The following is a 23,931-nucleotide window of genomic DNA, read 5'->3' as shown; positions in this document are numbered from 1 at the left end:
AACAAATTCCTAATCCTACATTATTGCTAGGATAGCAATAAAAAAGTATAAAGAACCCTAAATATTGTAAAAATTGTCTTTGCATCTCACCTGTGGGGTAGATGGCTTACCTGGAATACAACAACACATAAGCAACATCAGTTTAAGTCTGAATTATTTTAAGGTGTTCAGGAGAAGGGTTTGATCTAAACCCACCTTCTGTCATTACACGTGACTGAATGTAAGAAAGATTTACTCATCTGAATGAAAACAGGGAGAAAGTCACATACTTTGATCTCTCACTCCATAAGTTTTTTAAAGGCTTCTCTAGTAATGTGTCTGCATTGTTCGTATTTTTGTCTAATGTATCAACATACCAGGGGATACAGAAACAAATGACATCATCTCTAATGGATTTTTTCAACTGGATGATTATAGATTTACCTTGTTCAATAGATTTACCTCTGGGATAGCGTTTGAATCTCTACTGCCACTTTTGAACCTTGCATCAGGAGGAGAGAAAGAAGAGTGTGATCAGGAGAAAGCCCCAGCAAAGCTGCTGAGGGCAGCAAAAGTGGCTGGAGAAACTTGAGTTAAATTCCAGTGAATCAGTCCCTCAGCAAGAAAGGGGATTAATTACTGTGCACATGTATGCAGTCAGTAATGGCAGATAGTTTGGAATGAAGATTAATTGTTTCCCTAATAAGTTATGTTTCTGGCCAGACTCTGCTTGCCCACTCCCACAGCCTTGTGGGAGCCCTGCCAAACAGTCTCTTAAGACCATGTGAAAAAAATGAGGGATTATCCCTTCACGTGCCCTTTATAGTGACTTCCAAATATTTCAGTTTAGACTGTGCTCATGTCACTGCATCAAGCGAAGATTGCCCCTGAGGCTGACTCATGCTATGAAGCTCTCCATTTCCCCAGGCAGAAAGCTTTCGGATTGGAGTAGCCTGGGAAAATGGAAAAGCTGGCAAAGAAATAAGAAATACAATGTCTAGAGAAGACCAGTATTCATTCTGTAAGGATCAATTTTCTTTAAGGAGACTGGCATTTAGTGAAGCTGCCATTCTGAAACACCTGTCTTCAGTTCAGCAGGGTCCTGACCTGAGCCTGCTGGATGATGTGTGGCATCAGGGAGGCAACTTTCAGGCTCACATTTGTCACAATTAACACTAAAAATTACTCATCTGCAGTGCTTTGGTTTCTGTGCTTACTTGCATAAGTCCTGCACTCACAGCTTTCTTCTAATTCCAGAGAAGCTACTTACCATCTATATGGTGATCCTAGAGGAAAAGAGAATGAGGCCATCTGTCTATCCTATAAAAACATCGTCATCCTGGAGCCAGTGGCACCTGTTATGGCAGAAATTGTCATTACTGTACTAGAAGCTGACTTTTAAACAATGAAGATTCTTCTCAAAGGTGTATCAGAGCCTGGAGCATTGATGAGACACATCACTGATGATAGTTTGTACTAAAAGTACAGCAGCAAGGAAGTTGAAATTCCACAAGCTTAAGCACTTGGATGCTATTCATTATTATATGAACAGAGTTCCTCACAGTCTGGATGTCTTGGGGATCTCAGATATTTACAGACTCATTCATCTCTCTGCAGGCAATTGACCGAAATTCACCCAGGTCTTTATTAGTTGATGCTTGCAAGTGACTCTTGTCCTGGCAGCATAACTCCCCAGGAACATTTGGATGCATCACAGAAATTACCAAGAACTGCATCCTTGCCTGTAATCCCAATTATAGGACTAAGTAGTAAGTGGATGTGTAGCCTGGATTATCCCTTTCCTTTTGGAGGCGGTTCTTGGAGTTAAGGAACAGCTTGGAGGAAGAGGGCTTGAACTCTGTTGAATCTACATTTGTTCCTGCCACTTATTTGCTTGCAATAAGCACTGCATTATTTTTCACAGCACAAGAGTTGAAATCCTACTCTTGCACTGAAAATGTAAATACCAAAGAAAAATAAAAAGCAGCAGTGGAGATGGTCTTAAAAGGATGGATCTTCATAAACACTAGTATTGCTTTATATGCCCTTGGTAAGCCAGTTGCTTGTTTCACTGGACTACAGAAATGTATGAAGAATTACTAAATTATGCACAACATCCATGAAAATAGGAATTTTTATGAATGTCATGTATTAATCCCTCTGATCTAGTAGCGCTGTTGCAGCATATAATTAGCAGCTCTATCAGCAGGAGTCAACATTTATCGAATTACCATTACATTAAAACTGGCTTTACGTGCGCATCTTGTGTAATCACAGAAGCCAAGTTCTTGCATATTGTCAAACAACAAATCCAGCCTTCCTGTAGAGTGATCCAACTGACTTCTTTATGTGCTCCAAGAGTTAAGGGTGACATGGAGAACCTGGTTAAGGTTATATAAGCATCTGGCCCCAAGCACTCTGCAGTGCTCTCAGTTGCCTAGATAAGGTGGAAGAGAGTGAAAGCACATGGATGTGATACTGATGTAAAGCCCTTAGCCCAAATTATTATGGGTCTCCTCACAAGAGCTATGAGAGAAAAATATAAGGGTAAGGAGACTAGAATGAGAAAATAGGCATGTGTCAGTGGAGAGGTAAGTCATCTGTAGTTCTTAGAGTTTATTCAGGTACATAAAATATTTTAATTTCAAGCAAGGACTAGACAGATTGTTGATAAAGACTGGTTGTAATTATGACTTCCTGCGAATTAGGACTTTTAAATTGAAGCTTCTAACTGTGCTACTTGCAGAGCCGTTTGGTCTGTATCCAAACGTACTGCTGCTGCAGCAAGACATGGCCTTTCACTGCAGTGAGTGGTCTGATAGCTTCCCTAAGTTTAATGTTGCAACAAAAATTCACTGCTTTTTAGTCTCATTTGTTACTTGTGATTATTAATGAAGCCTATATTAGTAAGGCTGTCTATACTTAGCAGTCCTCATAGAACGACATTATAAACCTTTCCCTTGTAGAGATATGTGACTTCGACATTATTTTAATTAGCATTTTAAGTACTCTGATGTTTCCTGCTGAATGAATTTGGACGCTTTTCATACGGTTTGATACCATACCCATGCAGTGCCAAATTCTGCTCTCGTGTGTCTAACTGCAAGCTCACTGGTGCAAACTGCATCTTGTTGAAATGAGACATTTAATGAAGTGAAGCATGTATTCACCTTGATTTCCTTACCAGCCGATGGAGAAATTTCAGTGGACTAATAAGACAACGGGAAGATGCCTATGTCCCTTATTGATGATTGAGCATGTCCAGACACTGAAACAGGTGAGATGAATCTGAGCCACTGAACTAAGATATGCTTAATATTTTGAACTGTTCACTTGCAGAATATGCATATACTCAACAAATTAGTTCACAGAATTGTCAAAAAGCCAGTATCTTTCTTGAGAAAAAAGGCCCACAACAATCAGTCAAAGTTAGGATTTATTCTTTCTCATGTTGCTCTCCACACTGGTGGTGTTGAAGTATACAGATATATCTTTCTTCTTTTTACTTACTTCTTATAAATTTAAATTAAAAGTTAAAATAATTTGTGGAGTTTTTAAAGCTCATTTGGGGAGAATGCACACTATTTTATCTCAGAAAGCAATGTCAGGAACTAGATCTTAATATAAAAAATTTGAGTGTGGTCCTTCAAGGCCACACCACATCAAAGGTCACTTAATAGTGCATCTAAAAGTAATATTTTAGATAGAAGCCTGATGGAAAGGAAAATCAATAAACGTAGCTTGTGTTGGAATCTTTCATCAAAAGCAAGCACCATGTAAAGGATGATATTGCAGGCAAAAAAACTTAATCTTTAACTGATTGGCAAACAGGACTTACACACTGTATGGATGTAGTACTCTGTTGCTCTCTGCTTCTTGTCCTATCTTGTGATTGACAGGATGTCAATTAATATATCATGAGGTTGGTGTGTTCCGTGGTGGAGGCTTGGCAAAGAGCTAGAGTGAAGCTGCCAGCAGAAACTTCCAGTCACCATTTTTCAAGTGTCTTCTTCCATTTTGTCTCTGAGGGGATGCTATGTTTGGTAGTCCAAGAGTGAACAGAATTACACTAGCCTAAAATCTCTAAATAAACTAGTCTGAGGTTTTGAGTGAAGTTGATTCGTATGGCTGAGCCCGTGTTAAGAATTTCCTAACTTGCAGTGTTTCATTGCAAAGCCCTCAAAAGCTTCTGAGTATTGTGTGCAATATTTCTTTCACTTACTCCTTAAAGTGTAAGTGAAATTTAAAAATTTTAACAGTGTCATTTGCAGAGGTCACCTCCCTCTTCCCCTCCCCACAAAAGAAATATCATATACATGAAAATCTCCAAATACGAAAATCAGTGAAAATAGCACCAATAAAACTTGTATCCCAAAACCTCTTGGTAAATTCAAAGAAGAAAAGCAGACTTTACTATAAGCTATATTTTAAAAGCCACTATTTGATTTTCAAAGTTACACTAAAGAAAGAAGTGCATTTCTGTGGGTATACAGAAAATGCATTCACTAAACATTTCTTATTTTCAAGAAGTCTCCTAACAGCATTGAGTAACATGTGAGAAAAATCTTTATCTTTGTTTTTAATTTCATATTGTTGTTGGTATATACTTTTTTATCCCCATCCCAAATAATTTCGAAGGTGTTTTACAAACAGATAACAAAAATAAAGTGTTGGGAAAATGTTTCAAGAGTTGGAAGAAATATATATGTACAGATCAAAAGCTAATATTTTTTCTTTCCATGGTCTTTGGCTATCCAGCTACAATGAAAATATTGTCATGTGTATCCACTTTTACTAGAGAATGAAGAGAATGAAAAATTTAAGTTACTGGAGATGGCAGAAGGAAATAGAAGTTTCCTGGTTAAAATACCAATTTGGACCTGGACCATTCTCATGTTTTTGTCTTTAATCAAAAGTATTCTCTTCCCTTCTGACCATAATAATGGTACATGTGGATCTGTTACATTTACAAAAAAAACCCGAAACCATCTATATTTTTGCCTGGATGCATACACATTTTCATGAATATTAATATAACAGTCTGCTATATGGAAATATACTGATTGCTGTCAATGTGAGCTACATTTATAGATCCCACAAAATGTAACATCTTCACCTTCAGATATCTGAAAGTAAGGCTCACTTCCTTTACCAAAATTGAGAGACCGGAGCATTGTCTCGGACAAATGAATCAGAACCCCACAATGGACTGACTTATAAATGGATAAGAAAATAAAAAAAATTTGTCTTAGAAGAAAGACACATAAACACAGCTGATGCAGAAGGACAGAGCAATACTTCTCCTAATATGGATTTCCAGCATCTGGCAATATCTGCATTATTCTTGGAGCTGCTCCACACGATGACGTATCGGGTTACTTGCAGCAGCTGGAACCAACTAGTATAGGATGGCATGTTAACCAGCATACAAAATGCCATATATGTTGGCCAGTGTTATGAAAGAAGTTTTACAGCAGGAACTACTGCATTCTTTTCCTGTTGTATTAAATTTCTATTTCAGTCGCCAGCAGCATGAAGGCGATCAGACAGCGTCTTTGTATAGGCTGGACTTTGGTCCTGGGAACTCCCTGCAACAACATAGCATTCCAAGGAGATAAATTGGTGTACATGAATCAGAACATAGAAACTATTCTATTTATTAATGGTGCCAGGAAATTTTCAATTATAATAATAAACCTCTATAGATAAACTTGAAAAATAATTCTGTATGGGAATTTCCTCTCCTTTTTCAAAGGGAGACTTGTGAGGAAAAATTCCCAGGAGATGAGGTAGTTTCTTCCAATAGGAAAAATCAACATAGAGCATTTCAGAGATTAAAACTCTGAAATGCAAACTTATATTTGTTTTTGATTGACCATATTGATGCAAAGAAGTAGAACTGTTGGACATATGTGATCTGTACATTGCCTGGGCTGGTCTAGGATAGGCTTTATCTTATCCATTTTAAAGTTTGCAACAAGATGCTGGAAACCATAACTTTCTTTAACCTCCAGCTGTTCCTGTAGCTCTGCTCCCTGATCTTCCCCCTGCACCCCCTGCATCCAGCTTCCTACCAGTGCATTCGCCCTGCCCTGGGCAGGTCTCACAATCCTTGTGCCACAATGTCTCCATTGCAGGCTCACCATGAAGTGCATGGAAACTTCCACACCTCCTCCTTAAGGCAAATGGCAGTATAAATGGGCTTTGGGCAGACTGCCAGGGCAGCAGCTCTGCCCTCCTCACACAGGGTTTATTGATGGGCAAAGCTGGTTGTCAGTACCTCAAACTGCTCACAAGAACAAAATGTCATTTGGAAAAGTATGTGTGTTTAACCAATTGCTTACAGAGACAACCTGTCAGAGTTGAAGACAACTCTTTCACTAGTGCTTAGTCCTTTAGGCTGGCCTGCAGAAGTGATCCTGGCATCTTTTATTCATTAATAGTAAATTAATGCTGAAGCCTGGAGAAGCACAACTTCAGTCTTGCCCAGGCTTGTCTGCAGGCTGGAGGTAAGTTAACCCATCCACATGACAGAAAGTTCGTGTTTCCAGCCCAGCTGTGGGAACAGAGGTATTACCTAATCTGATAGAAACTAAAAGTAGCAAAGAGAGACAATACACCCTCAGATATAAGCACTGTTGATGCAAAGTCTAATCATTAATACTTTTGGAGCAAAGTTGAATTATGAGTGTGTAACACGGGATACATACTGTTGCCCAGTGTGGTTTTGATCCAGCTCCAGGAACCTGACCAATACCCTTACTGCATGGTCCAGCCAGGGCCTGAGGTTTGCTTGCAAAGGTTGCACATCCCACTTCCCAAAGACCTGTCAGGCAGCTCAGAAGGGGAGAGCAGCCAAAGTTGAGGAACACTGAATAGTCTCAGAAATGGTCACACTTCAAATCTGCTTTATGTTCCTGCTGTCATTTATACAAATGTAGCAGAATTAGTGTTGTGGGACAGGCTATTTTAAGACAGACCAAGAGAGTCAGATTTCAACATTTATTTAGATTCTTAGTTTTGCCATTGCATATGTTAGTTCTTCTTCTCTCTTTTTTTTTTTTTTCTTTTTTTTTCTTTTTTGCCAAAATGGCTCAATTAGACCTAATGATTAGCACATATTCCCTGGGGAGGGCTGCCAGGCTGAACTGTGACATACACATATTATTTGAGGCTTTTCCACTGTTATTTGGGGTGATTTTGGTTACACCAGTGCTGCTCATGCTCTTCCAAATCAAATTAATCAGATGGAGTCTGTGGTCCTCCACAATTTTTAAGAGCCATGCTGCAGAGATGTGAAGCTGGGTAAAGGAAACTGCGATCACCTGTTGAAAGACTTTTCAGCTGTTCAGTGTATTTAAGATCCCTCTCTGGTAAAAGTGGGGAACCTAGGAGAAAACTTTTGGTAAAGCAAGTTCAAGTCCATGGACAAATGTACCAGAGAACAATGTCTAGGTGTTGTAAGACTTAGCTCTCAATGAAGAATTTTCTTCCTTCCTGGTGAGATTGCTGTGCCATCCCACCTAGATGGCCATCATTATTTTTCTCTCCAGTACTTTCTTGCATTTGACATGATTTTACTATTTTTGAGAGTAGAAAAGACTTTACAGTGACCGCTTTACAAGGATATTAATAATTTAAACTCCCTGAGAATGAAACTCCTTTTGTCACTTAGCCTCACATAGAGGACTTTCTTAGGATATGCAATTTGATCTCCCATTAGTCTCTTCTTGTGGCCTGAATTTCCTCTTTCATGTCCTCTCTTGCATTTTAACACTGTGGAGATTGTTTGAAGCCAGCAGCAAGCTACAGAAGTTTTTCACTGCTAGCATTTCTTTTTCAAAGAAGCCTTGCTATGGCCACTCCAGCCTCTATTAGCAGAGAAGGGCTTTGAAATGCACGAGGCTCCACAGCATGGTCATAGTAATGATGAGCATAGACACACAGACACACAGACACACACACAAAAAAAAACAACCCAAAAAAACCAAAACCAAACCAAACCAAAAACACACACACAGAGAAGGAGTTGTTTGTTTAAACTGTTGGTAGCCACCATATAATTAAAATGATGAGAAGGTCTGGAGTCTGTTTGTCTTTTAGAGGAAGGTTACTCACGCAGTGGTTTCTGCTTTACTACAGGTTGGGTCAACTATAGCCCTGCGACTCATGCTGTGACTGCCTTGTTATTTACTGTTTCTCAGATGGATTTGGCTCTTGCATCTTGTCGCAGCCTCAGTGTTTCCCTGCTAACCAGTGACTATCTGCTGCACAGTAAATGTGAGGTTACCCATGCAGTGCAATACCTCCCAGAGTAACCGCAGGACGTCTGGGCTGGGAGGCTGCCCACTGACCTTAGGGTCCAACAGAGACAGGACAGACTCAGAGGTGGTTTGGCCCTGCCCCAAGGGGGTTTCCATCATTCAGCAAAGCAGGTACAAGCTAAAAATACCTCCCTGGGTACTCAGAAGCCATGTGATGGGCCCAGAGTGGGGAGGGGAAGGGCCCCAATGTCTGGGCAAGGTCCTGGAGAAGTGCTTCACTTCTTGGCCCAGTGTCCTTCCAGTGGCCACCCCACTCTGTGCAGGAGCAGGCAGGTGCTGGCAGCAAGGGACTGTGGCTGGAGATGTAGTTAGAACATATTTTGTTTTTTTTGATGAGCCTTCAGCTACTGGACCCGACCAACAAACCCCTCCAAGTGGTGAGACCTCACTGCAGCCTCAAGCCAACAGTGAGGACTGTAGGGGTAAATCCAGGGAGAAATGATTTCCAACAAAGTAATGCAAAGAGAGCAAAGAAAAAAGTCAATCTGTTTCATCCTATCTGTAAGCACACAAAAGTACTCAGTTACTCTGTCAGGCAATCCTGGCCTGGATAGAATTAAGTTTGTTAGTCCCTTTAGTAAAGCAGCATTAGCTAAAATGAGAGTGCATTATATTCAATCTATCAAGCTAATCTGCTGTGCAAATGAGATAATCTTGGAAAGACACTTTGTGGGAGATCTCTAGAAAGCTGGGGGTTACTTTTGTTTTTCTTTTTGCCATTTTTGTGAGAGTTCTAGGCTAAATATATGAAACATCCAGCTACTGAGAAGGTATTGGAATTAAAAAGGATTAGTAGAAAATAATATAGTTCCATCCATGGAATGACAAATAACTTCATCATTGCAAAATAAGCGTCTTGTTACCATTGTGGCAATGCTTTCTTGTAGTCCATTTCAGAATGTAGCCATGAAAGATTAGACAAAAAGGAGAGCAAAATACGAGATTTTACATGAGTGTAGAAGAAAAAAAGCAATGTGGATTAAACACCCTCTTGCTTGCTCACACAGATTAGCCTCTCCACAGCATCTTCTCTGCCCTGCCATACCTGTGAACCTCAACAATAAAGATGGCAAAGCTCGCATTTGGAGGTGTCAAGCTTTTTGACCTCATGGAGTTTGGATCAGGCCTGGAGGATCACAGGGCACAAAATGATCTTAACAGAACACTGAGGCATTCTCGAGTTTAGTGATATCACGTCCATGACAAAATGAACCATGACGATTGTGGGTGCCTCACTGATCAGTCTTTGTCACAGACAGGTAAATACTGTGATTTTCTTGGCAAACTCAAGGTCTTATCAATTTCCTCTCATGACCAGGTGACCTGTAGCCAACACCCACAACAGTGTCACCCATGTTAGCCTGCCCCTTAATTCTTACCCATAAACTCTTGACTCATTCTTCATCCACCCCTAGGCAGTGCTCCATTCCACACATTCCAATTGCTCTCTCACATAAGGAGTAGCTCCACTATTTTGTCTTGCTGTCCTGTCTTACCTAAAAAGTCCGTAGACATCTGTGACAGCGCTCCCATCCCATGAACTATGCCACCATGTCCCTGTAATTGCAATGAGGTCATGGCGCTGTGACCGCACACAGATCTCTAATTATTCCTGTTTATTCCCTGTGCTGCATGTGTTGGAGTACAGGCATTGCAGAGAGGTAATCAAACATCCAGACTTCCCAGGAGGGATGCAAGAGGATCCACCACAACTATATACACCCTTGAGGTGGTTTACCTTCTGGTTCTCATCTAGGAAGGTAGCTAAGGAATATTTGTTGCTGCTCTGGTTGGCCTGGTTTACTCCCCAAAAAGCCACTTTGGATTATTCCCCAAAAATTCCTCAAAGCCATTTTGGTAATGTTGTGCTTCTGTCAGACCACTCAAGCTAATATATCCCTATTCAAAGGGATGTCTCCAATATAATGTGCTGGGCATTGTATGTAAGGGGCTGGAAAACCTGTCTGTGCTGTCACCTTCAATTCAATGATACTATAGCTGCAAGTGCTCTATACATGTAGCCTATAGCTTTCATGAATCCGACTAGATGGATATGTGAAAATACTTGTACTTTATTCACCAGTGGTATCTGGAACTTGTTGAAATTTTTATTTTCATTAAACATGCAAGAACACTATGTACTGCGGTGTGATTTGAATGTATAATTTAGAGGGAAAATTATTTCTTCATATTTTATGAGGGTTGTTTGCTGCCATTTCTGCCTAGAATTTATTAAATCAGATTTTTTTTTGTAAAACCAGTTACATATAAGGTAATGGAGGATGTGGCACTGCATTTACAGATTCTTTTGTCAAAAGAAATACTAAACATCTACTTACAAAACTTTAAAAAATATTTTTGTCAGTCTTTATGAACCAGCTGAAGTCTATGTTTTTTAACAAAAAGAATCTACGGAGCATGAAATGTTGACAAGTAATTCCCTGTATAATGCATTCATCAGGTCAGTGTAATTATATAAATACAGATTGTCTGCCCAGACTTCTGCAGAGGAAATCTCTGAGTCACTTCTATCTTTTCAACTGCAAAGGTTATTTGGTTGGATCACACACTTTTAGTCTCCCCATTTATCTGAACTTCATAATAGTTCCATTGCTTTCTTCTACAATGAAATCCAGCAGAAAATCTCCTAGGCCTAGGTATTGGTTTTGATACGATCCCATCAGGTGCACTCAATTACATACTGCTCCAGACACTCTAAAAAGCCTATTCTCCTGTACATGAATTTTGTCAGGCCACTTATTAGTAAAGTTTACTTTAAGATGAACATGTTCACCATGGAGAGAACAGATTATGAATATTAATATCACGTTATATAATTGCAGTGTTTAGTGTGAAACTCAAAATGCAGATACAGATACGCACCATAAAGCTCTTGCTTCCATGAAGTCCACTGAAGGAGAAAATCATTTTGAGGCTAAGCAAGGCATGATCAAATAAAATCCCTTGACTGATACTCCAGATTTTTAAACTTGCTTAAGTTTTATGTGCCTTAGTCAAGTAATTTTCTACAGTTTACAAAATACTAACAACAACACAGATGAAAAATGAGATCTGGTATTTTAAAGGTCTTTCAAATTTTCAGGAAAATATATCACTATGTCATACCTGTTACAATGCATTAACATTGGTGACTATTTTGTTTTGCTTGTGGGATGAACTACTTTAAACTACATTACAGCAGCAGAATTGCTACTCTCCTCATGAAGAATTTCAAAAACATTACAGTGTTGGTTAAATTTTGATCGCAAAAATTTTTACTAGAAAAAAAAAGGACTTAAATTGGAGAGGAGGGGAAAAATACCCCTCTATTTTCTTTCAAATTCCACTTTAAAAAGGTAGAAAAAGACAGAATAAAGTGAAAATATTGGGAAGGCAAATAGCTTAGCTATATATATATATATTTGCTGCAAATGCTGTGTGTATTACCATGAAGTACTTGTAGTGTTCACTTTTACAAACCTTAACAGGGAAAAAAGTTTCTCTGGTTGGTGTGCAGATCTAGAGAGGCAATGAAGAGTTTGACTTCATCTGTGCCATGCAAGTGCCTAACTGTGGACGTTTTTTTCTCTTTGAGGACCAGAGAGGATATCCTGGGCCAGATGGGGATAGACAATTGTGGGGTATGCCCAGCCCCTGCCCTGGAGGGATCTCTGCTGAGATAAGAGATTTTGCAATCACCCAGCAGGACTCCCTGGAAAGGCAACCACTTCATGGTCACAGCGAGGAAAGACAGACCTGCAATCCTTCAGGAGACACTATGCAGATCCTTCGTGACCCATTGGTCTGTTCCCATCCCAGATCCTCTGTAACCCATTGGTCCTTACCGATCCCCTGTATCCCTATAAAAGCAAGCCCAATGGGCCCCTGTGAGGGAGAGGGTTCTCGTCCCTGGCTCTCCCCTTCGCCGGAGGGGACCCACAATAAAGCTCCCTTCGTGCAGAACCAGCCACACGAGCCTTCTCGTCTCTCTCCCTGGTCTGGCTTGGCCTGGAGACTGCCCTGCAGAGCTGAGCTGGAATCACGAGCTGATAATCACTAAAGAGCTGACAGTCTCTGCAGGGGCCCTCCTGCCAGCAGCTGAGGGAAGACACCGGGCCTCGGGAAGGCGATTCCTTTTGGGACCATCTCCCCGGACTGGTCACCTCTTCCTGGGTCAGAGCCGCTGACCCCATCCCCAGCTGTAATAGACAATTTGTCTCAGGACTAAGCATGGTATGGTGCCTTCCACTCAGCACAAGCACCTGGATCTAGTGGCGTCAGGCAGCAGGAAGCAGGGAAGGCAGTGTCCACGAATTCTCTCTGGTGTCCTCCCAGGATGTCACACTACTGCTCAGTCAGCCACACTCCAAGTTCTCATTTGGCAAATAGACTCTTAATCTGACATGACAGATGACATTTTCCATTTTCATACTTTTAAGCTCTGCTTTGTCTTTGCTGAACCTTCACTGATGTCCTGAACGTGGGTTCGTTAAAGGTTTTCTGTGATATCACCAAGGTGTTGCCACCAAGTTCTGTGCCTATCTATTGTGCCAGGAACAGCCAAATTTAGCTATGTTTTTCAAGTGATGCATGATGAGGTGTGTGTATCTGTCATTCCCATGCTTTAACATGTGCTGTCACAGCATTAGCAGAACGAGGATTTATTTTGTAGTGGTAACTTTCATGAGGAAAGAAGAAGAGATCCGTGTGATGGGATGCAAAGTGCTGTTAAGAGCTGGCAGGATGCCTGAAATTATCTCACTAATACTTCCACTATAACGTGGTAATCACAGAGGACCAGGATTATTTATAGACGACTGGGTAGGGAGTCTCAGAAATTATTTTACACACATGGGGAAAAGTATTCAGGCTATTTCTGGTTTCAAGATGGCCAAGAAACATGAAAAAGAGCTAATCATTTGGCCAGAAATGATTAAAGACAGACAAATGAGTCGTTTTGAGGCAGTTGACATGATTCAGCAGCTAGAGGCAGTGGCCATGTGATCTCAAACTTAGAGCTAAGCTGGAAAGCCCAAGAGCCACCCCTGGTTTTCTCTTGTACTTCCAGCCTCATCTCCTGCTATCACCAATGTGTGTCCCTCCCACCTTCCTCCTGGGAGAGAAAGCAGTGTGAAAGGAGACAGTGAAGCCCCCTGAATGCCTGCTCAGCATGGATGTCCACCATAATTTGAAGAAGAACACGCCCTTAGCTACTGAAAGGCCTGGAAACCCACAGAGGGCAGCGGCAGCTGCAATGGGACACAGCAGCATCCCTCTCTGTGCACTGTCAGGCTGTTAGGAGGGATGTTAAGAGAAGCATGAGGAACACCTTGCTCCCTGTACTTGTACCATGTAACAAGAAGGAAGCAGATTTGGTTTCCCTGGCCCAGTTTACTGCGAGAAGCCCATCTCAGCACAGGGGTGGCCTCTTTGGTGGCCAGTGAAATACCGAGAGGGCCACTAGAGGGCTCAGACACTGCTACTGCGGGGACACTCGAATCAGTACAATTGCCATGCACTGCAACTCAGTCATCGCTGCAGCACATACCTGTGTGATTTACTGTGATGTTTACTTCAGTGACCACTACCAGGAATAAATGGCATCTGCAAAACATCTTCTTGTGGGTTTGGCACATCAGTCGATTTACTCAGTGATGCATCTCAGCATCATCGAGTCCTATTTGCAAGTGCAATTGTTACTGAAACTGAGTCTCCAGAAGTTGAAAGCAATTACTTAAGGAGTGAATGAATTCCAAATTGCCACCTACAGGGGATTTCCCATTTTGGAAAATTTTTTACTTTCATCTTACTGAAAAAAAGGAGGTAATAATATACTGAATACTTCAAAGATAATACAGTAGGGAATCATGTCACAGTTTCAGGTTATATTGTGTGCAGCTTATCTGTGTTTCTCAAATACTGAATAAAAAGGCAAGCTGTTGCTTATGTTGAAATAACTGATTTCTGCAATATTTTTTACACAGCCTGTGAAAGCTGTTCAAAAGCATTTTGGCTGAACTCTGTTCTGTCATTAAAATATAAATATTTTGTAGGAGTGTTCCAATTAAAACATATAAGAGATGAAATAAAAGTCTGACATAAGATTTCATCATGTCAAATTTTAATTTTTTTTAATGTTGATTACTAGCTCAGTGACTGTAGAAGAACATCTCCACTGAATAGCTAAAACTCTCTGCTTTTTTCTGTGATTCTTCCTGGGCCCTAATCCTCTGAGTCCAGATACATAATAATGTAAAAAGCAAAAAAAACCTTCCACATAAGGAAACTGCACAACCTGAAGTACTCCTATTTATTTTCACTATTTAAGTTGTAAGTTTAAAGTACAGAGCTCATAGTTCATGTTCTCATTATCACCTATCTACCTACAAAACAAAGCATTGTCTAAGCATCATCAAATTCCTGCTTGACTCTACAGATAGGGTGCTTGTGTTTATTTTCATTTTAAATATAGTACAGGGAATTTTATCATGAAGACATCATGACATAGTTAAGAATACCAAGAAATCCAAGTTTACCAGTGTAAGTAATGTGATCTTATTTTATTGCCCTTAAAATAAAGTAAACAATGAGATGTGTGATGGCTTCCATTTCACTTCTTACTATGAATTGTGTAGGTAGGCATAACACATTAATTAAATTAGCTGACACAGCTGAATTAAATGAACATACTGTCAGAAAAACACTTCTTATCTCAGTCTAACAACATTACATCAGAAGAACATATTTCTAGCCTTGGGCTTTTGACCCTTTTTTGCCTGATGGAGATACTGTGTGGTCAAAAGTTTCTTCTAGTTTTTGCAGATGGTTTAACAAAAATATCCCCTCTTTCTACGAGCACTTGCTTGTAGTGGATTTTGGAACATCATGCTTAAAACACTACTATGACAGGTATTTACTAAAAAACTGATTCTTTGTTACCTGACAAAATTTGCTTTTAATATTAGTTTAAGATAAATTTTTTTGTGCATCATTGATTATTTTTGCTTCACTACCAGTAAATATCCATTTCAGTGCTTATATCATCAAAGAAGTGTACTGCGGAATTTTATTTTCTTAGACCTGGGAAGATTCTTCTTGTGTATAGAGGTCTGAGTTACAGCCCCTTTTTGTTCGTACCAGTGAATTACACTGTCCTTCCCATTATTAAATATTTCACTGAAGTAGCTCTGTCTAAAAATCTATGACATAATATAACTAAATATCAGAGGTTCAATACTGAAAAAACTCAGAGCAAAATTCAGCAGATGCCAGGATTTAATCCTGGTAGAAGGTGCCTACTGCATAACCCCAAGTTACTGCACAATGGGTGTTGCCTACAAGACTCTGCTGTGAACTGCCAACACCAGGGACCTACAGGGACCTAAGCATGGTGCAGAGAATAAAGACAGTCTGTTCTGAGAGGGGTGCTCCTGTTAGAGAAAAATTTTGCAATTCCCCTCTGTTTTCTCTCCTGGCCAGCCAGTGAGTGCTGAAGAACCTCACTGTCAACAAGTTACTTTTTGTTGGTTTCAGGAGACAGAGACAGCCCCTGTTGATGCTTCTCAGCATCCTGACAGGGCATTGATTCTACAGTGACTCAAAAGGAAATGTGTCACACAATGAGTCACCAGCATCGCTACTCCCAACCCCTCTGCTCTAGCAATTTAGGCATCCTATATAAGCTGACAGTGACCTCATCTTACCTGTGGTTCCTAGGGACAGTGAAAGCAAGAGATATCATCGCTATGAGGCAAAAATATCATGGAGACTGCTCAGCTGTTACTCTGGAGTTTGACATCTGAAGTACTTTGTACTCTTCTTCCTTTTTTTTTTTTGTTTTTTGTTTTTTTAATAAGGATGAACACCTGCTCAGGTTTTCAAGAAATGAAAAGCCAGGACAGAATTTTCAGTACACTGTGGCCACTATCAGGATAAGGATCAATCATACTCACATACACTTTATACTATGGATATCTAACTATGGTCCACAGCTGGACAAATATTGGAAAATGTGTCCTTTTCTTTTTGCTTTTTTTTTTTTTTGGTTTGGGGTTTGTTTTTTTTTAAATTTTAATCTATTAAAAACATTATTACAAGGAAGAATCAGTTCACTTACAAAGTAAACATGCCCCAAAGAAACTACTCCTAAATAATATCAACTCTTTCTGGGGAGGACGTAATGCAGTAAACAATCCCTCAGTTTCCATTTAGATAAAGGTTTTGAGTTTCACTTTTTAATTTTTTGTTTATTTTACTTTTACATTTAGTATTTAATTTAATTTTTAAAAAAATTAAACAATTTTTAATTTAAGTGGGTGTTTTGTTTTCTGTGCTGAAGTTTTTAACAATTGCCCCTCCCTCTCTAGTCTGGCTACTCAGAAAACACCAGAAGATACAGTAGCACACTGTTAAGGGAAAGACGCTTCTCTAAAAGCTGGTATTTCTAGTAGTAAAATACCATAAAATGTTTTTGCTTCTGAATCTCTTACCAGAAGTGGATCACATTCCCCTGAAGATCTTAAATCTTTTTGTTTGAAGAGGCACCAAACCCATTAAGGGCACCTGAAAAATGAGAGCCTGCCATAAGGTGCCACATGACCTTTGCTGTTGCTGCCTGTTTTGAGCTTCCCATCCCCCCTCCCAAAGACATGTGCTCCGAGTTCTTTTGTTCCAAGCGCGGGCAAAGCCAAATGTAACTCAGACTCTTCAGCAGTGTCTGATTGGCCGCTCACCCCGGGTCCGCCCCCAGTCATCCCCTTGCCCCTTCTCCGAATAAAAAGATGGTCGAGGGGAGGCAAAGGCCCTCTCTCAGCTCAGCTACCTTCCTGTAAACATCTCTGGTTGTCTGTCTCATTTGAAGGCTTCTAACTGCAGGGAATTGAGCGAGCAGGGAGCTATATTTCTCCCTCTTTGCTTCTGCTGATGGTATTTGCTCTGCAGCTGATTCAGGTACCGATTTTAGAGCTACTAAAGTGCTAGATCGCCCGTGCTACCTCTCAAGGCTGCTCGAGGCTTTCTAAGGCATTGAAATACAAGCGCTAGCCGGTATAAAGCTGAAAAGATACCTTTTACATTTGGCGCCCAGCGTGCTATCTCTGAACTCCGGTTCTGAGAGACTTTCAGGGTGTCCCGGCAGCTGTGTGTCTGCTGGAGTTAGCTCTGCACGTCCTGCTGTGCCAGCTCTGTGTGGCGAGGTGTTACTTTTTGTGTAACATCGAGCCCAGAGCCTCAGCCTGTACCCTCCCCCACGCCACGTGGCGAGGGAACGGCTGGAAAGCAGAAGACCCTTCTCGCGTTTTTTTTTTCTCCGGACCTGCTTTCCTGTGATAAATCCAGAATTCTGGTGAGTATTTCCCTGCTGGTTTAGGGGCTCCTGTCTTAAGCTGGTGCCGGTGTAAACTTTCTCTTTTTTTTTCCTCTTTTTTCGTGAGTAAGGGGTTGAGGTTTCGTGTGCATTCATAATGGGATCTGAAGTTTCTGCACACCATAGAGAAATATACCACCAAGTTCAAAGTTACCTTTCTTTAACTGGGCATAAATACCCTAAAAATCTAGTTCAATCTTTTGTACAATGGCTTTTTCAGTACTTTCCTAATCTGACCTCCGAAGACATAAGATCTGCTGAATTTTGGGATAAGGTGGGGAGAAAACTCTCCTCTCTGAGGCGTGCAGGAGATGAAACAGTTTCAAAATTCTTTCCTCTCCTGTTACTAAGTTATGCTTTGCCGGAGAAAAAGGCAGTACATGAAAAGCCACTGCAAAACCCCCCTGTTAATTCCCTTATACCCTCTTCCAACCCCTGTGTCCCGGACCCCTCTTCCCCTACGCTGGAAAACACAGCTAGAGCAGACTGCTTCTCAGCACAGGAGAGCTATCGTCCTCCTGGCTCACCCGTGTTTCCTCAGCACCCTGCCTTGGATGGGAATCCGGAGCCCATCCCAGGACCTTCCCAACCCCTCTTCTCCACTCCCTTTTCCCCAGTTTCTAGCCCTCATGTTTCAAGCGCGCGTAAAAACCCCTTCTCCCCTGATCTCTTTGTTCCCAGGGTCAGCCATTGCCACGTGCTCGCAGCCCGGGAAAAAACCCCTCCCCCCAACCGCTTTTCTCCCAGTTTGTTTGTCTCCAGTAATGGCGGACGCAATGGTCCTTCCTCTCCAAACTACACCTCCCACAATCCCTTTCTCCCCCATCCCACAAATCCCTTCTTGTCCCCATCCCCTCCCACTCCTGCGTCACACCCTGACCCCGCCTCCGACCCCGTCCCCACAGCGTCGTGTTTCACCCCTCCCTCTGTTCCCGCCCATGGCTCAAGTGCCGCCCCTGCCTCCCACAACCCCGCCCCCGACCCCTCCCCTCCTCCGGCCGCGTCCCCGCCTCCACTCCCCGCCCCTGCCCCTCCACTCCCCGCCCCTGCCCCTCCACTCCTCGCCCCTGCCTCCCATTGTCCCGCCCCAGGTTCCCACAGTCCTGTGACTGCCCCTCTGAATCCGAGAACCCATGGCTACCAGGAAGTAACTCCAACTGCTTCTACTACACTCTCTTGTACTAGCAATGGAGCTAACCCTGACTGGAAACCCCTTTCTTATTCTGATATTAAGGATTTGTGCAAGGCAATTAAGGAGTTTGGAATGCATAGTAATTATTTTAAGAGCCTTTTAAGTGCTACTTTTGCAACTCACTTACTTGTACCTCATGATTTACTTACATTAATGCAAACTCTTCTCACACCTGGTGATTTTATGGTGTGGAAAAAGCAATGGAAAATAATTTTATCTGATTTATTGAAAATTTTGTGGCAAACTCCAGATAATTACCTGGATTTTGAAAACAATTATATCACATTAGACCTTTTATCTGGTGACAATAATATGGCAAATCCTCAAAAACAAGCAATGCTTATCCCTCGTCCAGTTCTTACTGAAATCACACGTGCTGCTGAAAAGGCCTTAACATTATTACCATCTCAAACTCCTAATTCTCATTATACCACCATTAAGCAATTGCCAAATGAAAATATTATTCACTTTTATAACCGTTTGTACGAAGCTGTCTCTTCCCAGGTCCCTAATCCTGACCTCCAACAAGCACTCCTACTCGAACTTCTCCAAGTTAATACGAATGATGCTTGCAAACAAGTCATTCTCACTCTCCCGCTGTATCCTCCTCCTACTGTTGAATCCATCCTCGAAGTCTGTACGAAGAAGGTGCAGCTGAACACAGCTGCTCCCTTTTTGAAAAAAGTGGGGATGGTTGGGGAGGTTGTGGAGAATGTTACAGGTACAGGAGAAACTCAATCGCGCGGTAACTTTGTATGCTATCGTTGTCAGAAAAAGGGACATGTAGCTCGCAATTGCAGAGCAATTATAACTGCTGATAAAAACTCTCCAAAGACTGTTTCCCCAGGTCAACAGCAGGGAAACTAGCGACTCAACGCGTCCTAACAGCTCCGCGTTCAGACATAAATAGGACTGCAGACAAAGCAACTTGGACTTCTGGACTCAGGTTTAAGGTAACCTGTGATAAAGCACACCATTTCAACAACAACAAACAGACTGTAATACCCATTTCATTCCAGAATGTGGACCACATGCCAGAATTTACATACCTTTTTGTTATTGGGGACACTCGGGAAACACCTGCTGGGATAGAGGTTACACCTACACTCATGAAAATGGATCAGAACGGGTGTTCTAACCTAATGGTACAATGTATATATCCACCGTACTTTATGCCTAAAGGTCAAGTCATTGCACAGGCCTTTCCACTGCCCAAATACCTGCCCACAGATGGTCATATCCCAGCCATCTGTTGGACTGAGGTTTTGGGAAATGACAAACCTGTAATAGAATGTAAGCTCCGTTACAAATCACATAAAATCAGTATCATGGGAATGTTAGACACAGGTGCTGATGTGTCTGTCATTCCATTTGATAAGTGGCCTACGCAATGGGAATTGCAATCTCAGGGCATCATACAAGGGATTGGAGGTACCCAAATTGCAAAGCAGTCCAAACACACCATCCAAATTGAAGGTCCTGAAGGACAAATAGCGACACTTCGTCCGTATGTCCTAGACACCAAATTCACCCTGTGGGGAAGGGATGCCATGTCTCAGTGGGGAACAAAAATTGATATCACCCCTAGACATCAAAATTTTCCCTTGCAGGCCACTGAAGCAGAGTGCCATCCACATAAATTAACTTGGAAAACAGATGAACCCGTGTGGGTTAACCAGTGGTCGTTAAAAAAAGAAAACTTAGAGGCACTCAAAACATTAGTGGCTGAACAATTGGCTAAAGGAAATATAGTTCCAACTAACAGCCCATGGAACACACCCGTGTTTGTAATACAAAAACCGGGAAAGAACAAATATAGGCTACTCCAAGATCTTAGAGAAGTTAATAAGGTTATTGAAGACATGGGACCCCTTCAACCAGGTATGCCATCACCTTCAATGCTCCCACAACATTGGCATTTAGCTGTTCTTGACATTAAAGATTGCTTCTTTCATATTCCACTCCACCCTGCAGATGCCCCCCGATTTGCATTTTCTGTACCATCTCTTAATCATGAAACTCCCATGGAACGTTATCATTGGCTTGTGCTTCCCCAAGGTATGAAAAATTCCCCAACTCTCTGCCAAGAGTATATTGCTAAAATTCTATCTCCCATCCGTGCCAAAGCAGAGAAAGCCATCATCCTGCATTACATGGATGATGTGCTGGTGTGTGCTCCCAATAATCAGTATCTCGAGCAGACACTTAACATGGTGGTTGAGGCCCTTGAGGCCAAGGGCTTTGAATTACAACCTGAAAAAATGCAGAGAACAAGCCCTTGGAAATACCTCGGACTCAAAATCACAGAAACCTCTATCACCCCAACACCTGTCACCATTAATAATAACCCAAAAACATTAGAGGAAGTGCAACAGATCTGTGGGACACTGAAGTATTTAAGGTCCTGGTTAGGACTCACCACAGAGGATGTAGCTCCTATTGCAAACCTAGTAAAAGGGGAAGGCGGTCCAGCATCCCCTAGATCCCTGACAGAAGAGGCAAGGCAGTCTCTCAAAAAGATACAAGAGCTCATTTCCACCAGACAAGCACACAGGTATCAGCCCTCCCTACCCTTTAAGCTTGTCATTCTAGGGAAGGTACCACGCTTTCATGGCCTCATATTTCAGTGGGACAAAGAGCAGAAGGAACCCCTCATCATAATTGAATGGGTATTCCTTCCACTCCAACCTCCTAAAACCATCACACAGCCACAAGAACTAATGGCAAAAATTATCATGAAGGGTAGAGCAAGGCTCCGCACCCTGGCAGGATGTGACTTTGCATGCATCTATTTACCTGTAACAGCTGACGCATTAGATCACCTGCTCCAAAATAATATAAATTTACAATTTGCATTAGATAGTTACTCAGGCCAAATCTCAAATCATTACCCAAAACATGACATGTTTAATCTGCCATTCTCTTTCATCCCTCGAGAGATTCAAAGTAGAAAACCCCTCGATGCGATTACCGTTTTTACTGATGCCTCAGGAAAAAGTAAAAAGTCCGTGGTCACATGGAAAAATCCAAAGACGCAAAAGTGGGAATCTGACATCGAGGTAATCCAGGGATCACCACAAGTAGCTGAATTAGCAGCTGTTGTTAGAGCATTTGAGAGGTTCAAAGAACCCCTTAATTTGGTCACAGACTCAGCATATGTAGCTGGAGTAACTGTTAGAGCTGAGCATGCTCTCCTAAAAGAAATCTCAAACAAGAAAATTTATGATTTACTCTCAAAATTAATTTATCTGGTTTCCCACAGAGAGCATCCCTATTTTGTCATGCATGTGAGGTCACATACAAACCTGCCAGGATTTATTGCAGAAGGTAATCGTAGAGCTGATGCTCTGGCTATGCCAGCAGACATAGTTCTATCAGCCGACTTACCAAAGCTCCCCCAAGTTTTTGAACAAGCAAAATTGAGCCATGCCATGTACCATCAAAATATTCCCGCTCTTATCCGCATGTTCCATCTGTCGCGGACACAGGCAAAAGCAATAGTGGCAACATGTCCCAACTGCCAGAAGCTACAGCTTCCATCACTGGGCATGGGGGTCAATCCCAGAGGTATTAATAGCGGTGAAGTGTGGCAAATGGACGTCACACATTTCCCTGAATTTGGGAGATTAAAATACGTTCATGTTTCTATTGATACCTTCTCTGGTGCTATGTATGCCTCTGCACATGCAGGTGAAAAGGCTAAGGACGTTGAAAAACATCTTGTCCAAGCTTTTGCTGTGCTCGGTATACCTGAGGAGATAAAAACTGATAATGGACCTGCCTACACCTCCCAGGAGTTTAAAAACTTTCGTCAGCAGTGGGGATTTCGACATGTTACAGGTATTCCTCACTCCCCAACTGGACAAGGCATTGTTGAACGTGCCCATCAAACCCTCAAGCGAATGCTGCTACAACAATCAGGGACCACCAAACTCAACTCACCTGTCCTCAGACTCAGCAAAGCACTGTTTACCATAAACTTCCTGAATGGCACCTTTGAGGATCCAAACCCTCCCATCTATCGTCATTTCCAGAACACCAGGAGACAGAAACTGCAGGAAAATCCAGAAGTCCTGATCCGGGACCCAGAGACTCAAAAAATCCAAGGACCGTACAAACTTGTGACTTGGGGACGTGGGTATGCCAGTGTATCTACCCCTCAAGGACTGAGATGGATCCCAGGGAAGTGGGTAAAACCTTATGTCACTTCCTCAAAAGTTAAGGAGGTTAAAACTGCCTCCTGGAAGAGACGCCGTAAAAAGAATCCTGATTTTGCACCTTCATGTAAACCCCCTACTGCAGATCTTTATGTTAATCCCTTAAGTTAAGTTGCACTGTTTTGCACTCAGGTTTTTGCACTGTATTTTGTAAATCTTTGTCCTGATACTCCATACCATAGATGTCCTGACTAAACCCCTGAGTTTTGACTGGGGAACTAGTTTAAAGGCATCCTAGGTACTGTCGAGTTGTAGGGACGATAGATTACAATTATATTTTGCACTATTGTTTTGTTACTGTTCTATGCACTTTTAAGTTACTAAGAGTTACAACCCAGCTTTAAAGAAAAAAAAATAGGGAATTGTTGCTGCCTGTTTTGAGCTTCCCATCCCCCCTCCCAAAGACATGTGCTCCGAGTTCTTTTGTTCCAAGCGCGGGCAAAGCCAAATGTAACTCAGACTCTTTAGCAGTGTCTGATTGGCCGCTCACCCCGGGTCCGCCCCCAGTCATCCCCTTGCCCCTTCTCCGAATAAAAAGATGGTCGAGGGGAGGCAAAGGCCCTCTCTCAGCTCAGCTACCTTCCTGTAAACATCTCTGGTCGTCTGTCTCATTTGAAGGCTTCTAACTGCAGGGAATTGAGCGAGCAGGGAGCTATATTTCTCCCTCTTTGCTTCTGCTGATGGTATTTGCTCTGCAGCTGATTCAGGTACCGATTTTAGAGCTACTAAAGTGCTAGATCGCCCGTGCTACCTCTCAAGGCTGCTCGAGGCTTTCTAAGGCATTGAAATACAAGCGCTAGCCGGTATAAAGCTGAAAAGATACCTTTTACACTTTGCTTTGTCACTCCAAACCCC

At 41.8% G+C, this 23,931-nt stretch overlaps 1 long non-coding RNA gene across 1 annotated transcript; it reads left to right on the top strand.

The window, feature by feature from the left end:
- The first annotated feature begins 941 nt into the window (after positions 1 to 941).
- On the top strand, positions 942 to 10,440 carry LOC125325580. Its single transcript, XR_007203411.1, has 2 exons — positions 942 to 3,256; positions 9,311 to 10,440. It is a non-coding gene; the product is annotated as an uncharacterized LOC125325580 (long non-coding RNA).
- Positions 10,441 to 23,931: the final 13,491 nt, after the last annotated feature.

Source organism: Corvus hawaiiensis, chromosome 4 (genome assembly GCF_020740725.1).
Source record: "Corvus hawaiiensis isolate bCorHaw1 chromosome 4, bCorHaw1.pri.cur, whole genome shotgun sequence".
Classification (NCBI taxonomy): Eukaryota; Metazoa; Chordata; class Aves; order Passeriformes; family Corvidae; genus Corvus; species Corvus hawaiiensis.
Note: the sequence above shows the minus strand (reverse complement) of the source record. Positions and strands in the feature narration are given on the sequence as shown.